The sequence below is a fragment of the Lissotriton helveticus genome, chromosome 7 (assembly GCF_964261635.1).
Source record: "Lissotriton helveticus chromosome 7, aLisHel1.1, whole genome shotgun sequence".
Taxonomy (NCBI): Eukaryota; Metazoa; Chordata; class Amphibia; order Caudata; family Salamandridae; genus Lissotriton; species Lissotriton helveticus.
In genome coordinates this window covers 1,193,406,060-1,193,421,527 of record NC_136068.1, presented here as the reverse complement: position 1 = coordinate 1,193,421,527, position 15,468 = coordinate 1,193,406,060, and the positions used below count along the sequence as shown (strand labels likewise).

Here is a 15,468-nt window from a genome sequence, read left to right as displayed (position 1 = left end):
GGAGGCTACTGCATGACGAGCCCAGCTCGTCATGAGCGTCGAAGGGGTTAAATTCACACAATTGTCTAATGCTCAAATTTGTTACCTGAAAAATAAAATGCATTCTTAGTACCTATAAGGCGGTATTTGCATATTCTCTAGATGTTTCAACATTTTCTTATGGTGAAGTAACATAAATCTTGCAAGTTAAATTCATTGCCAAAAGTGCTGTGAATTGTAGAGATGTTGCTGTCAAGTGAATGACAGACTGAAACAATCTTTGACACTGTTTTTCATTTTAAAGTGTTATCTTTTTTTCTCAGCGTAGATAATTCACATTGAGATAATTTGCTATGGCAGTGCATGTACATACATTCACATGGGAAGCCGGTGTTTCTGTCATTGCTGGACCATTTTGAAATGTAAACAAATATTGATATGATTATGTAATGTGTTATAGATTGTATTGTAATGTTTGGGATTTACAATTTACATGGTATTCCAAATGGAATCATGACTAAACTGCTAAAATACACAAGTGCTGGCAAAGCCAGTAGGTCATTCCTTTGAAAGGCACAAGTTGACCATTTGGCTTTGCCGGTGCTCGATGTTGAGTAACGTTATGAAAAAAGACTAGGGGACATATTTACAAAGGCTTTATCTCCGCTTTTTTGGCTTAAAAAGCGGAGATAAAACAATCGCCCTATTTACAAGAGGGTGCTAACATGCATAATCGCATGTTAGCACCCATTTTTCCAACGCCTTCCTTTGCATCTCTAATGAGGGTGGGGAGCAACTGAGGAGAGAGAGCAAAAACACATTAGCTAATCTATAGAGTGCTTATGTGTCTATGGTACACTGCAATTATGGATGCGCTGGAACTAGCTTTTGCAGATGTTTGAAGAAAGGAGCAACTACTTTAGACTTCTGATACAGTTTTCAGATAGGACAAAGGTGTCCCCACAAATCAATGGGGCTTGCATCCCACCAAACACACACTTACCAGACTGTATTTAGAGTCAGGGAAAGATATGAGGGTTTGACAGCTGGGATTCAGCAGTCTACACCATCAGAAAGATTTGGCTAACCATCACAGACCATGATGATAGTTGATGCTTGTTTTTAGGTCGTTGCCTACCAGATATCGCAACTGTCCGGTTTGCTAAAGACATTTGGGGACATTCAGAAAGTTGACCTATGAATGCATTCTGCCCGTTGCTTATCATTGGCTTTGTGGTTTGTAACTCACATTTTCTAGCTTTCTATTTGCTTGCTTTATTTGCATTAGGCTTTCCAGCTTGGGTTTGTCCACCCTGTTGCCCAAACCTTGTTTATTGTATTCTTCCACTGTCTCACTCTTTGTAAAAAAGCCTTTAAATGTTGTTCTTATCTTGTCACATTTGATGTGCTTTCAAAGACACAGGTCAAATGGCAGGCTGTGTTTTCCAGGGAGCATGGTGATTATTTTTCTTTCTCTGTCTTCAAAGTGAGGGGATTTATGTGACAATCATGCTGGCCACTGGGGTTCTCCTTGAAAAAGGCTGTGTGATGTTATTTTTTTCTAGCACACAACAAAATGTAAATGCCTGTACATGAACTGTCCTGACAATCAAGTCAATACATTGGATGATGACATTTCCACACCTTGTTTGTGCGCTGTGTACTTTTATCAGTAGAACTATATGTGAGTGCAAATGTAATGGCAATTTCAATTGAAGGTGTGTTGTCTGTAATGGCAATACGCTACCTATCATACCATGTATACTTTACGTTACCCCACTCCACTCTACTCTGCACCATGTTACCCCACTCCTCCCCACCACTCAATGCCACTGCACTCTACTCTGCGCCACTCCACTCCACGTCACTAGATTCTTATCATCACTCTGCTCTGTGCCTCTCTACTCTGCACCACTCCACTCTACCCTATGCCAATGCATTCTACCTCACACTACTCTACTATGTACCATTGCACTCTACAACACTCCACGCCATAGTACTCTATGCCACCCTACACTGCAACACTGCACTCTACGCCAATGCCCTCTACCCTGTACCATTCCAGTTTATGCCAATGCCCTCAAAGCAACTCTAATCTACTCTATGCCACTGCACTCTGTCCCACTCTACACTGCACCACGATACTTAGTGCCACTCGACTCTGCACCACGATATGCCATGGCACTCTACACCACTTTACTCAAAAGTAATGCACTCTATGCCAATCTACTCTGCAGCACTGCACTCTACGCCACTATGCTCTATGCCACTGCAAGCGACACAAATGTACTCTGCCACTGGGGCACTGCACTGTACACCATTCTATTCTACTCTGCACCTCTGTACTCTATGCCACTGCTCTCTACACCACTCTAATCTGCCCCACTGCACTCTATGCAACTCTACTCTGCGCTAATGCATTCCACACCACTATACCCAGCGCCACTGCACTCTATGCCAATGCACCCCACGCCACTCTACTATACTATACTATTCACCACTGCACTCTCCAAACGTATATTCTGCAACCCTGCACTCTCTGCCACTCTACGCCACTGAACCGCCGGGAAACCCTTTGTGGGTAGCTGATGCACGCTATAAATGCAATAAATAAATAAATAAAATAAACTCTGCTTCGCTCCACTCTATGCCAGTCCACTCTAATCTACTCTGCACCACTGCACTCTATGAAACTTAACTCTGTACCACTGCACTCTTTGCTACTTCACTCTACTCTGAAAGAATCTACTCTATACCACTCCGGTCTACGCCACTCTATTCTAGTCTGCACCGCTCCACTCTATGCCACTCCAAACCATTGCAATCTTCACTATTGTACTCCGCACAACTACACTCTGCGCACTGCACTCTACACCACTTTACTCAAAACAAATACCCTCTACATCACTGCATTCTATGCCAATCTACTCTGCACCACTGCACTGTTCGCCACTATACTCCACGCCACTACAGACTTTGCTACTCTACTCTACACCATTGCACTCTGTCACTTTACTCTGCACCACTATACACCACTGCACTCTACATCAATGCACGCTACACCACTCTCCACCACTGTACTCTGACACTCTACTCTCCTGCACTACACTCTATGCCACTCTAATCTGTGCCACTCTACTCTGCACCACTCTACTGCACTCTATGCCAATGCCCTCTACGCCTCTGTATTTTACTGTGCACCACTCTACTCTATAACAGTGCAATCTACCCCACTCTACTATGACCCACTGCACTCTTCGCCTCTGCAATCTACACTACTCCATTCTAGGCCACTCAACTCTACACCACTCCACTCTACGCCACTCCACTCTGCAACATAGCACTCGACGCCAATTCATTCTACACAACTACACAATAACACGATAACACTCCACTCCACCCTGCACCACTCCACTCCACTCTACTTTGAAACAGTCTACTCTATGCCACTGCACTCTACACCACTCTCGTCCACTCTGCGCCCCTTCAATCAATGCTGCGCCACTCTACACCACTCTATTCATTGCCACAGCTCTACCCTGCACCATTCCACTTCACTCCAAAACAATCTACTCTTCACCATTGCACTCTATGCCACTGCATTCTATGCTACTCCACTCCACTGTACTATACGCTGCGCCACTCTACGCCTCTGCAGTCTACGCTATGCCACTGTACTCTAAACCACTGCACTACACTAGTGCACTCTACACCACTTTACTCAAAAGAAATGTATGCCAACTACTTTTCACCACTGCACTTCATGCCACAATACTTAACATTCTACTCCATGCCACTGTACTCTGCGCCACTGCACGCTACGTCACTCTACACCATTTCACTCTACATCATTGCAGTCTATGCCATTATACTCTGTCACTGCTCTCTATGCCTCTGTATTCTACTCTGCGTCACTGCACTCTATGTCACTCTACTCTGCACCACTACACTCTTTGCCGCTGTACTCTGCGCCACTGCACTGTGTGCAACTGCACTCTACACCACTCTACTATACACCACAGGCACTCCACAACAGTATACTCTGCAACACTGCCGTCTCTGCCACTCTACATCACTGAACTCTGCATCGCTCCACCCTACACCACTGCACTCTACGACATTTTAATCTACTCTACACCACTGCACTCTACAAAACCCTACTCTGTACCACTGCACTCTATGCCACATCACTCTACTCTGAATCAGTCTACACTATGCCAGTGCAGTCTGCCCCACTCTATTCTACTCTGCGCCACTCCACTCTACACCACTCCATACCACACCACTGAACTCTGCGCCACTTTACTCATAACCAATACGCTCAACGCCCTTTTCAAGGGCTACTGCTCAGTGTTAGTTGTTTGTAATAACAGTATAAAGCTACTTGAAGTGCCTGAGCCTTTCTTGTGGGCCAAAATGCCCACAAGAAAGGCTGATGGTTTTAGTATCTGAGCATCCCCAAGGAATGAGGGACCAAAACGCTTTGAATCTTTTTCAGAGGCTGCGTAAATTAGACTGTCCCAGATACGTTTGCTGCATTGTAAGTTTTTTTACACTTAGCAAATCTTTATATTCACGTCTTAACTGAATGAATTTGTACTCTGCATCAAGTGATTTACAGCGCTGTTTTCAGGCTTGTGAAAGCTCTCTCTTTATGCACCAGCATTTGTTATCAAACCAGTTGAATTTGTTATGCAAGTGGTCGTCCTTCAAAAGCATATGTGGCAGCTTCCTAGTTATTTGTTTGAACAATGCTAGATTCTTATTAGTCATTCAGTTAGTAAAAAACTTTATTTGTTACTCTTCAGTAACATAAAAGTACTTTAATACATAAAACCACATAAAAGAATAAACCATCACAGTAAAACTTGTCGCTGAATAAAAACCTTAAAATATTCAGAACAGCATTTCATTTAGACATGATCCAGCGTCACACTTTTCCTAATTTTTATAATCTGCCATGTATAAGAGGCCATAGCACAGCAGACCAATGGATTATTCAGTTGTTGCAGAAATAATAAAGCTGGTCTACACTGTCTTACATTAAACATTTTAAAAATGTTCTTCTTGGCAAATCATAACAAGCATTGGCATAGCAATTAGGTCTCGCCTTTGGGACCCTAGAAGTGTTTAGCCATGCAACAGTTGATATTGTTGCACCAAGGATGTTGTAATGTATAACTAAATACTTATAAGGCCCCAAAGGCGAGACCTGTTGGCTATGCCAATGATTGTTATTAGGGCAAACAACCCAACCATTCAATTCCTACCAGCATAGATGATATGCAACTCATACACCCTGTGGCCCACACACTTGTATGAAGGGAGAGTGAGAGAGAGGGTGGGTGGGGGAGAGAGTGAGGGAGAGAGAGGGAGAGAGAGAGGGAGAGGGAGAGAGAGAGAGAGAGGAGGGAGAGAGAGAGGGGGAGAGACTCGCTCTGACTTCTATTAGGAAGAGTAGGGCAACAAAAACAAATAAATAATTATGAGAGAGGGGCAGCTATGAAGAGGGGAGGGGCACTGATGTTGGGTGGTAGTGAGGAATTCCCTGGAAAGAAGGTCATTGTGGGGGTGTAAACAAAGATTGCTGCACCGGGCGCCATCAGTGCTAAAGCTGGCCCTGGATTGAGGAAGTATATACACATAACAAAACTAAAATGGAAATTTTTAAATGCTCTGTAAATGAATTTGAAACTGAGCCTAAAACTTAAGTCGATATCCTTAGCTTAATTTGCAGGAACAGCACAAGTACATCAAACAGATGTATGAATGATTACTGGCCTCAATGGAAGCACTAGCATGCACTGACAAAAAGAGTGGATGCATTAAAGGCAAAAAATACCAAGTGGTACTGAGGGGCACAGTATATAGTTTTGTCTTATAAAAATAAACCCACATTTTGAAGAGCTTCAACCTTCCCATTCAAATTAGAATTCCAATTGTTGTTTGTGAACTGCATAGAATATTTCACAATTTGTGTATTAGTTTGACATATACTTGTTTTTGCAGTTTTGTGTATTTGTTTTAGGGTTCACATCCCAGAAATTATTTAGTTAACTTCCTCTCTATAATAGAAAATACGTTTATTAGAAGCCTGTTCTTACTCCCATAGAGCACTCCCCTCCTTCCCTTGAAACTCGATATGGGTGTCAAGTCTATCAATGATCTGTGGGCCTACGCCCCTTGCTTTTTTGGCACAGATTAGTCACAACTCCAGAACTGATGTCCTATGCAGCTGCTTTTAATGAAGTTTCTGCCCTGGACACAAATCATAAAATTGGGTGGATCAACTACATAAATACCATCCTGGCGGACATAGTTGTGCCTAAGGAGCTGGAAGGTTGCCCTCCCACATACTCTAGGGACATATTAAAACTACAGTTTTGGGCTTGGGTAACACAGAAGAACTTTATGAATACACGACATGGCTGCTTAACTGACCTGTTCTTTGATATTAAATCTAGCAGCTGGTTAGAAAGCTTCCTTGATTTAATAAAAGTGCCAGAAGATAGGAAATTAAATACTCAATTTAGACACGGTTGTCTTCCCATCAATGCTTTCACTAATACCTGGAGGACAAATATATCACAGCCCAAAGGCTGTCCTTCTTGCCCTTGCCTTAAAGAAACAATAAGCCATATATTTTTGTGTGCCCCGCCTACGCCAGACCCAGAAGGAACTGGCTTATCCCAGTATGTAGACACTTAGGGACACATAGTCATAAAGAAGCCCTACGTATTCTGAAGTCAGATGCAAGACCATTCTTTCTTTGTGCAACAGCAACATTTCTGGGTAAATTATGCTCCATTAGAAGGAGGGCCCTATCGACTTTAAGGAAGTAAATGAATTGAAACCCAAATGATCTGAACAGATAGGCGTGTATTTCGCACTAGCACTTTGGATTGTAAATACTTGGATTGCTTACCATTTCAATTTTGATGTTAGGACGCATCTTTTAAATATTGAAATATGCTTATATTTGCACTATGTACATATTGGATCTTTGTGATAAGCTTTTTACCCTAATTATTATCTCTTTTTAAACTATCAAGAGCCTGTATAGGAAGTATTTTAACTTACAGTACCTTTTATTCTGACTATTGCCTTGCAAGATCTATGTGCATTTTTCTCTTATGGTACTGTAAAACCAAAATAAAGACTTTTGATGATGATGATGATTTAGGCAAGGGTCCTCAGTTTTCAATAGAGATTCAGTGGGGTCCACAGAAGTCAAAAGGTTAAAAATCGCTGCTTTAAAGCATTGTCAGAAACTTTAAGTCAACACAATGTGCCAGTGCATGTCCACACCATTCTGAAATGTAATATTATCTTGTACTTTCTGATAGCACAAGCACTCGCACTGCACAAGCACTCCCTCACTAGGTCTAAAGATAAATCTACAAAACGGGTGCAGTGTTTTCATAAAAGTGCTGTATAGTCACCTTTAGCATGGCACCAATTATCAGGGTATAGATACACATTAACAAAACAACCTTGGCTATTTTTTCACATTTTCTTATAACAGCCTTGAGAAAGCCTTAGGGTTTCAACCCAGTTAGTGGGCAAAACACGTGTTGGCTGCACAAGAACTGAAAGTACATTCCTGTGTGATCTGGGATCTGGCTGCACCAAGTCTTAAAGTACATAACCGTCAGATCTGAGAACCTGGTGACGTATGGAACCTTATGCCCAAATACTGACATAATTGAAATACGTCTACCAAGGACTACCTAGAGGTAGTTATCTTGGACAGTTGCACACAACATTATTGAGATACTCCAGACTGCAGCCATGCTGGAAATAGTATCAAGAAACTCCAAACTGCATCCATGCTGGCAGCATACAATACCTTGGAACCCTAAGCAAAATAATTCAAATTGAAGAATAGATACCCTGTAAAATTGATTAAGGATTTAACATAGCTCTTTCATATTGCTTTATGGAAAACAAAAGTCCTTTCAACAACTATTACTCACAGTAAAGATTTTCTATATGTAAATTGTATGTCTTTGAATGAAATCTTGCTCAGACACTAAACTAATTATGTTGTTCTACCCCCTCCCACTTGGTGATAAACTTATATTGAGAAACATATACTCTACATTGTACACATTCCATTACTGAAGAATTGTAGGCTCTACCATCACTGGAGTTAAGACGTTTCCCACAAGAGACCTTACAACAACAACACCATATTAATGGAATTAATGACTAGGCTTAGAACATGTCTGACCTGGATAAAAGAGCTGCAACCAATTGTAAAAAATTGGCTGACCAAAACCCCACAGTAAGTATTGGTCAAGTAAACAATGGTGTTTCAACAAGACAGCTAAATCTGTCTGTGTAAGGGACCTAAAAACTATACATTTTCTAATTCTGTGCAACCCAGAGTATGTACTGGTGTAGGCCAGACATTCCTCTTTCAGAGGTTAAACATTTTACCCCAATACATGTCAATTCCGCCCAGGCACAAAGGAACAAATCCCTGCCATGTATTGACCGACAGCTGTTTCCCATGAGTCGGTAGAAGAAATGCGGGTGTGGTCAGTGGGTTTCGGATACCCACAGACACAGACAGTTGTAGTGCAGTCATGAAATTTCAAAAGCAATTCAAATCGAAATACCATTTTGGGGTACCTATTCGTTTTTTTGTAGATATCACCTACGATGAATAGGAAGTCAACCATATATCTTAAAAATCTTCAAATTCCAAACTTCTATCACTGGGTGGCATATCTACCTCGCACTAATTGCTTACCAGGAACATGCGCTTAACATGACGTTTGTCAGATTTTAAGCCTTTTTTTATGCAAAATGACAATTCTCTCCATTGGTCCACATGCAACAACATGTCTCTGCTAAGTCCTGACCTACAGCTATGTTCCTCAGGGTCTCTTGAGTGTGAGGATACCAAAAAGTAAGCGTTTCAATGGGTCTGAGCAGCCGTTGATAGGGTAGGTTCCATGGGGAAGACTACAATATTAGGGCTTCGGGTCAGCCAACACCTAAAAACCCTACAAACTCATAATACCTATGAAAAAAAGAGTTCCCTGCATTTCCGGTTTTAACAACAATTAATTTCTCGACCTTGCATCTGCTCTCTTTTCTGATATTTCTAGGAGTTGTTTGGAGAAACCTCTTTCTTTAAATCTTTTTGTGACAGCCTTGTTATCCCTTTGGAAATTTTCATCGGTAGTAAAATTACATTTTATTCTTATTAGCTCCCCATATGAAATACTTTGCTTTAATTTCTTTAGATGCCAACATGATGTTTGTAAAATCCGGTTTCAGTTAATTTTTTGCTACCAAAAAATAACTGTCTTCATATCACTCATTCCTATGAACTTGAAATTCAATTGGTTGTCGCTCAGAACTCATCTCTGGACTTTACTGCCAGATCAGAAAACAAACAAATCTTTGATATAAATAGGCCATGTCAATATATATTTTATGAACTTCACATAGGCATTAGGCTATAGAACTTGCTCTTCTACCCCCCCATCCGCAGATTCACAAAGCTGGGTGCCAACCGACTGATGTCGTACTAAGGTCAGACATACCCCACGCTAGAGTGGCCATCGATTTCTTTTCGCAGGCGCGAGAGAGGGGACAGCTGGCAAGTTGCATGCCGATATTTTGTGGTATATGGGGAGACTTTCTTACTCAAATGAGTAAAAGAAATTAGGGAAGCTATGAGTGTAGGTAGTTAGAGGGCTTTAAAGGGGATCTGGCATGTGATCCTCAGGTGTGTTGTTGCACATTATCAGTTTTAGTTGTAAAGAAGTCAAGAATTATTCAGGAGTTCCTGTTACAAAAGATCTGATGGATTGCAGCTTGGTTATTTCACTGAACATTTCTCAACTGATTATCTACCATCAGGATGCAAGAAATGAAATATTTTTATTTACAACTTTTATTAGGGTTTGAATACTTTTTTATTTAGAACACAATGATGTGCTTGTGTACAGTATTGTACGGTGGTATGTGGAAAGAGGTGTAAACAATTGACAAAAATGTAGCACTGGTTTCGTGAGGGGGACTAGAGCATTTGAGTCTGAAAATTGTGTTTTACTTGTTTTGCAAAGATGACAATGTTATTGGAGTGGGGATTTTATAATCCTCTACCATTTAACTGTCACCAGTTTTGAGTTCTTATCAACAAAACAATCCATAGCAAAGCAATAATAAACTGAGTCATGCATGTTATTTAAAGTGGACATTCCAAGCTTCACAATATCCTTCAATATAGACAGCATTTAGTTTTGGACAATATTTTTTGGAGCAGTTCATCTCAGAGTGTGGGTATCAAGAAAACCAAGATAGAGATCAGAGAAGACGAGCACGTTGGTGCTGTGGGAAGAACAAATAGGGCATTCCATTTCCTTTAAAAAGCAACAACTGGAAATAACCTGAAAAGTATATTAAGTGAGAGAAAAAATGTGCAGGGAAGGAACAAAATAAGTATGTGTTAAGGCCTCGCATACCAGCCAGCTTTTAGCTGTTTGGTTGTGAAAGACATTTTGTGGACTTTACCATGAACTTATGCTGGGCTTAGAATTCGCACACTACTTCCAAAGGTTGGCTTTGTTGTCACTCCTTTGCTTGCTTTTTATTCGCATACTTTGCCCCTCTTATAGGCTGTGTCCCTTCAGTGGAGCACAGCCTGTTTGTCATCATTCTGATTGGCTGACTTGTATTCTTCTCCTGCTCATTTTTAGTGACCTACTTCTTTTACGATAAGCATTCGAAGAGAGGGCAAATGTTTTCAAGCTCTCCCGTTCTTGTATGATTCTCTCCCTAACAAACTACCCTGTTCCAGTGTTGCTCTCTCATTTATGTGATGCTTTTCCCTAAATGTATGTATATATATATTCACAAAAAACCCATAATTTTCAGGGACTTTATAGTTAGTTGGACATTTGACTCATATAAAACCAGAGAAATTTGCCTGTTATAGTTAGTTGAGCTAACTATAACTTGCGTGCCCGCAATGCATTGCTGATGATGTCACATATTACATCACTCATGACATGGTCAGTGACATCACTGATGACATCACTGATGACATCTCAAATGACATCACTCATGACATCACTCATGACATCATCCAGTGAATGTGTGTTTCTGTAAAGGTTAAATATGTTTTATATATATATATATATATATATATATATGCCAAGGTGTATTGAAGAATGAATGCATTTACAAATGCCTAAAGGGATTATTTAGTAGGTGCGTGACTGACCGTATAAGTGAGTGATTGAATGTTTAAAACTAAATGCATGAGTTAGTGACTAAACTGTGTAAAAGTCTGTATTAGTCTCTCCGTTGGTGTGTAAGAAACTGCATGGGTTTCTGAATAACTACATGAGTGTCTATATAGGTTATTGATTTGTTGCCTGAGTATCTGTATGAGTCCCTGAGTGTCTGTGTGTGTGGGGGTGCGTGGGGGGTGTATGAGTCTCTGCATATATGTCTGAGTGGGTGATTCAGTGGTTCTATGGATTAAAAAGTGCATCTGCGAAGGGCTGTATGGGTGAGTTAGTGTGTATATGGGTGTGTTGGTGAGTGAATAAATTTCTCAGTGGTATATCTGTGAGTAACTACATATGTTTTAAAGCAGTAGATGTGAGTGTTGGAGTATATTAATGACTATACATGAGAGTAAGTTATTTAAAGAGCGGGTGCATAAATAAGTGTCTGCTTCTATCAGTGATTGTATGAGACAGTAAATATGTGTTAGTATTTGTATAAATAAGTGATGTGGTAGGTCTAAAAATAACAAAGTTTGTGTGTATAACTGTATACATAACTAAATGGGTATGTGATTGATTATTTGCTTTACTGACTAGGTGTGTGAGTAACGCTATGGATGAGTGGCAGAGTGTGACTGCATGTATAGATGTATGAGTGCATATTATAGTCCTGTATTGATGAGTAACTACAAGTATAAGTGACTGGATGTGTGTGTAGACCTAGAAAATAGTGAGTGCTATGTGGCATATGGCATTCTTCTGTGTACGGTTTCAAAAATAGTAGTCTGCATTTTAGAATGGGTGTATCAAAGTTTATATTAGAGCATCAGAATGTGCATCAGATTGTCACGTGGATGATGTCATGTGTAATGTCATCAGTGATGTCATTTGAGATGTCATCAGTGATGTCATGAGTGATGTAATATGTGACATCATCAGCAGTGCATTGCAGGCGCGCAGGTTATAGTTAGCTAAACTAACTATAATCTGGCAAATTTCTCTGGTTTTATATGAGTCAAATGTCCAACTAACTATACCGTCCCTGAAACCTATGTTTTTTTTTTTTAATTTCTAAGGTTTTTTAAATGCTAATTCCTAACTAGCCCCCTACTATTCTGGGTACGCCTTAGAAGGACTCCCGAACTTCCCGAACATTGTAACTATGCCTCTGCCCTGACGGAAGTAATCCGCCTGGATACGGGACACAAGATAGCTTGGGTTACCAAACTGAAACAGCTGGCAGGGGACATTGGATTGGCAGAAGCCTGGGCGAGCCAGACTCTGCCCCCTAATCAAGTGGTTAGTAGGGCTTATTGGGAGTGGGTTGCAATAGGAACATTACGTAGCCAGAAACATGGTACTCTGACTGAAAAGTTTCTGGACTACAACCCTGCCCTGCAACTGGAATCTTTCCTCGATTTTATAGAGTCTCCGAGAGACAGGGCACTGTTTATTAAGCTAAGGTTTGGCACTCTTCCAGTGAATGATTTCACCGCAGAGTGGAACCATATGAAAGCAACTGATAGGAGATGCCCGGGATGCCATTCCCCCACAGAATCTATTTTGCATTTTCTTTTTGCCTGCCCGCTGTACAAACAGGTGAGAAGAAAATGGTTAAAACCTGTGTGTTCCAACTTGGGAGCTAAGAACTGTAGGGAGGCATTTCGCATTTTATCAACAGAGACTTCCAGTCCTAGTGTAATCTGTGGGACAGCGAAATATTTGGGTGGTGCTTGGTGGTTAAGAACCAAGCTCGTTAGGTAAAAGAGCTTAACACCAGAAATCACAGTACTACCCCTCCTCTAGGGCTCGGTCCCTAATTTTTATAATAATTGTTTTTTACCCTGTACAGTTGTTTTTATGAGAGAGTTTTTATACTTGTGTAAATTTTATCGGAAATACTTTTAATTTTGTATTGGATTGTGTGTATGACAAAGCAATACTTTCCTTTCCGAAGAATTGATTGTTTATACTTTTATGATATCTATATATCGAATAAAGTCATACAACAATTCCTAACTATAACGTGCCTGAACCCTATGTTTTTTTGTGAATTTCAAAGGTTTTTTAAATGTTAATTTCATATTTTAATGTTTCTAAAACCTATATTTTTTCAAATATTTTTGGAACCCTTATACTTCTTTTTCTTAACTTTAAAAATGATGTAATGTTTTATATCTTCCCCAAAAATTATGTATATATATATTTTTTTTCCAGAGAAAACTGCACTCCCATACCGGTAGTGTACCAAGGTCCATCACCACGCAAATCCTATCCGCCATGCTGCTAAACTCGTAAATAATGCGCATTTCGTATCCACCGACTTCGTGGCACTGCATTCCGCGTAACATTATATACGCATGAAGTCACCCCAGCTGCTACTTTGGTATATGACAGGTACACAGTACCAAGCCACATGTTACATTATGTACGTATAGGGTCGCACCCGTTGCATATGCGACAAGTACACGCTACCAGGCCCTGTGTTACGTCACAGACATATAGTGTCGCACCAGGTACGCCATTCCCTGTTTTTTTTTGTCCCAAAAGTATATCTAAATAACTTTAAATAGTATATGAGAACAAGCAATAATATAAAATATTTTAAACATTGATATATTTCTAACTGTAATAAACTTATATTATGTAAATATATTAGTTAAAATCGAGCCGGGTGCGGCCTCCTTGCACACTCTGTGCGCGATTGCCATGTGACCTTAAAAAAGCATTTCATTGCTTCATAACATTTCCCATTGTAACAGTTGGACGACCCCACCCATTTTGCTCATTCTCTCTACAGCGTTTGATGAGAGACACCTCTTCTGCTTAGAGAGATTTTTTGAAAAGTTTTTTGCTGTGTATATACATCTTATACTACACACAACATACAGCGATCATCTTGATGAATATTCATGGTCTGTACATTAGCCTTCCACGTATGATCGCCATGCATCTCAAACGATAACTCAAAAAACAAATATGTGTTTACACCGATGCGCCTAGTGTACGTGTGTGCACATTATTGTGCTCCCTTTCGGCCTGGGTATTCGTGGCTCTAAGAAGTATCAGGAGCCATGAGCAGAGTGCATCCTAGATCACATGTCACAAATAGTAAACAACAATGTGTAGATTTCTTTTTGCTGTACGCTCTGTTGACAGGCTTTACCAATATACTAGTGTGTTATATATGAGACTTTCAGATTCACATTTGACATGCATTGCTTGACTGTAATAAGCGTTATCACTGTGTATGACGTAGCTTCACTGCTGATCCTCCCTCCATCCGAGCACATTCACATGTGTATGCTTCACGTTAGCAACACTTTCAATAATAGCGCACACCATTGACATGCGTGTCTATGCATATCCACAACCTTGACAACGGCATGTGATGTTCACCATTCAGTCTTTTCAAACACCATCTCATTAGCGATAGTTGCAGCCCTCCCGACACATCCTACACTAATATAAATTGCACACTCTGCGAGGTCAAAATTACAAAAGAAACACACATAAGTACACTTCCTGCCAGGCAGGAACTGAACAACTCCAAGGTACCCGGAATAATTATTCACACCTCTACGCTGCCTTGGCGTACGCAAGCCCAGCCCACTTTGCGTACGTATAAATAAGATAACCACGACGCCACACGTCCCTCTTCTTCCACACTGACTCCGATGATATGGCTGCATCCACCTCGCTTATCACAATCCGCAATTTTTTTTTAAAAAAGGGATCCATGAGGTATACACCATCCTGGCAATCAACAATGGCTCTAAATTGTGAGCCCTACTGTCCGTCGTCTTCGAAAGGGATCCATGAGGTGTGCACCATCCTGAAATCATCACTCCACCTGAATTGTGAGCACTGCTGCCAGTAGTATTTGCTCACACAACAATGACAGCAGATATGCAGAGCGTCCTGGGTAAACAGGGCCTCCAATTGAGCACGGTGCGGCGGGAGGGGTAGGGTGCATCACCCTGGCTGCACAGGTGCGAACAAACGATGTTGCCGTGCGTAATGATGTGATCTCTGACCTGACACAGTCTCATCTCTGCCTCATTTTAAGGACCTGCTGGACCATACTGTAGGCCTGAGCCAGTGGGCAGCGCTGCCCTAAAGACAGGTGGAGTTGGCTTTTAGGGTACTGTAGTGAGCTCATTACTAAGTGTACAAGCACACAGCCCACATTATGCTTCTAACATGCTCTCTGTTCCTTTCTACATCAACCTTG

At 40.9% G+C, this 15,468-nt stretch overlaps 1 protein-coding gene across 2 annotated transcripts in view; it reads right to left on the bottom strand.

Moving 5' to 3' along the window:
- Positions 1-15,468, bottom strand: part of LOC144770102 (sterile alpha motif domain-containing protein 9-like) — a 554,812-nt gene that overhangs the window by 423,443 nt on the left and 115,901 nt on the right. Inside the window, exon 4 of one of the 2 annotated variants that reach the window (XR_013598796.1) lies at positions 48-85. The exons of the other annotated variant lie outside the window; for it this stretch is intronic. The gene's annotated coding sequence lies outside the window, so the exon portion shown is untranslated. Of the gene's footprint in view, positions 1-47; positions 86-15,468 lie in introns of those variants that run through there. 2 annotated transcript variants of the gene reach the window in all.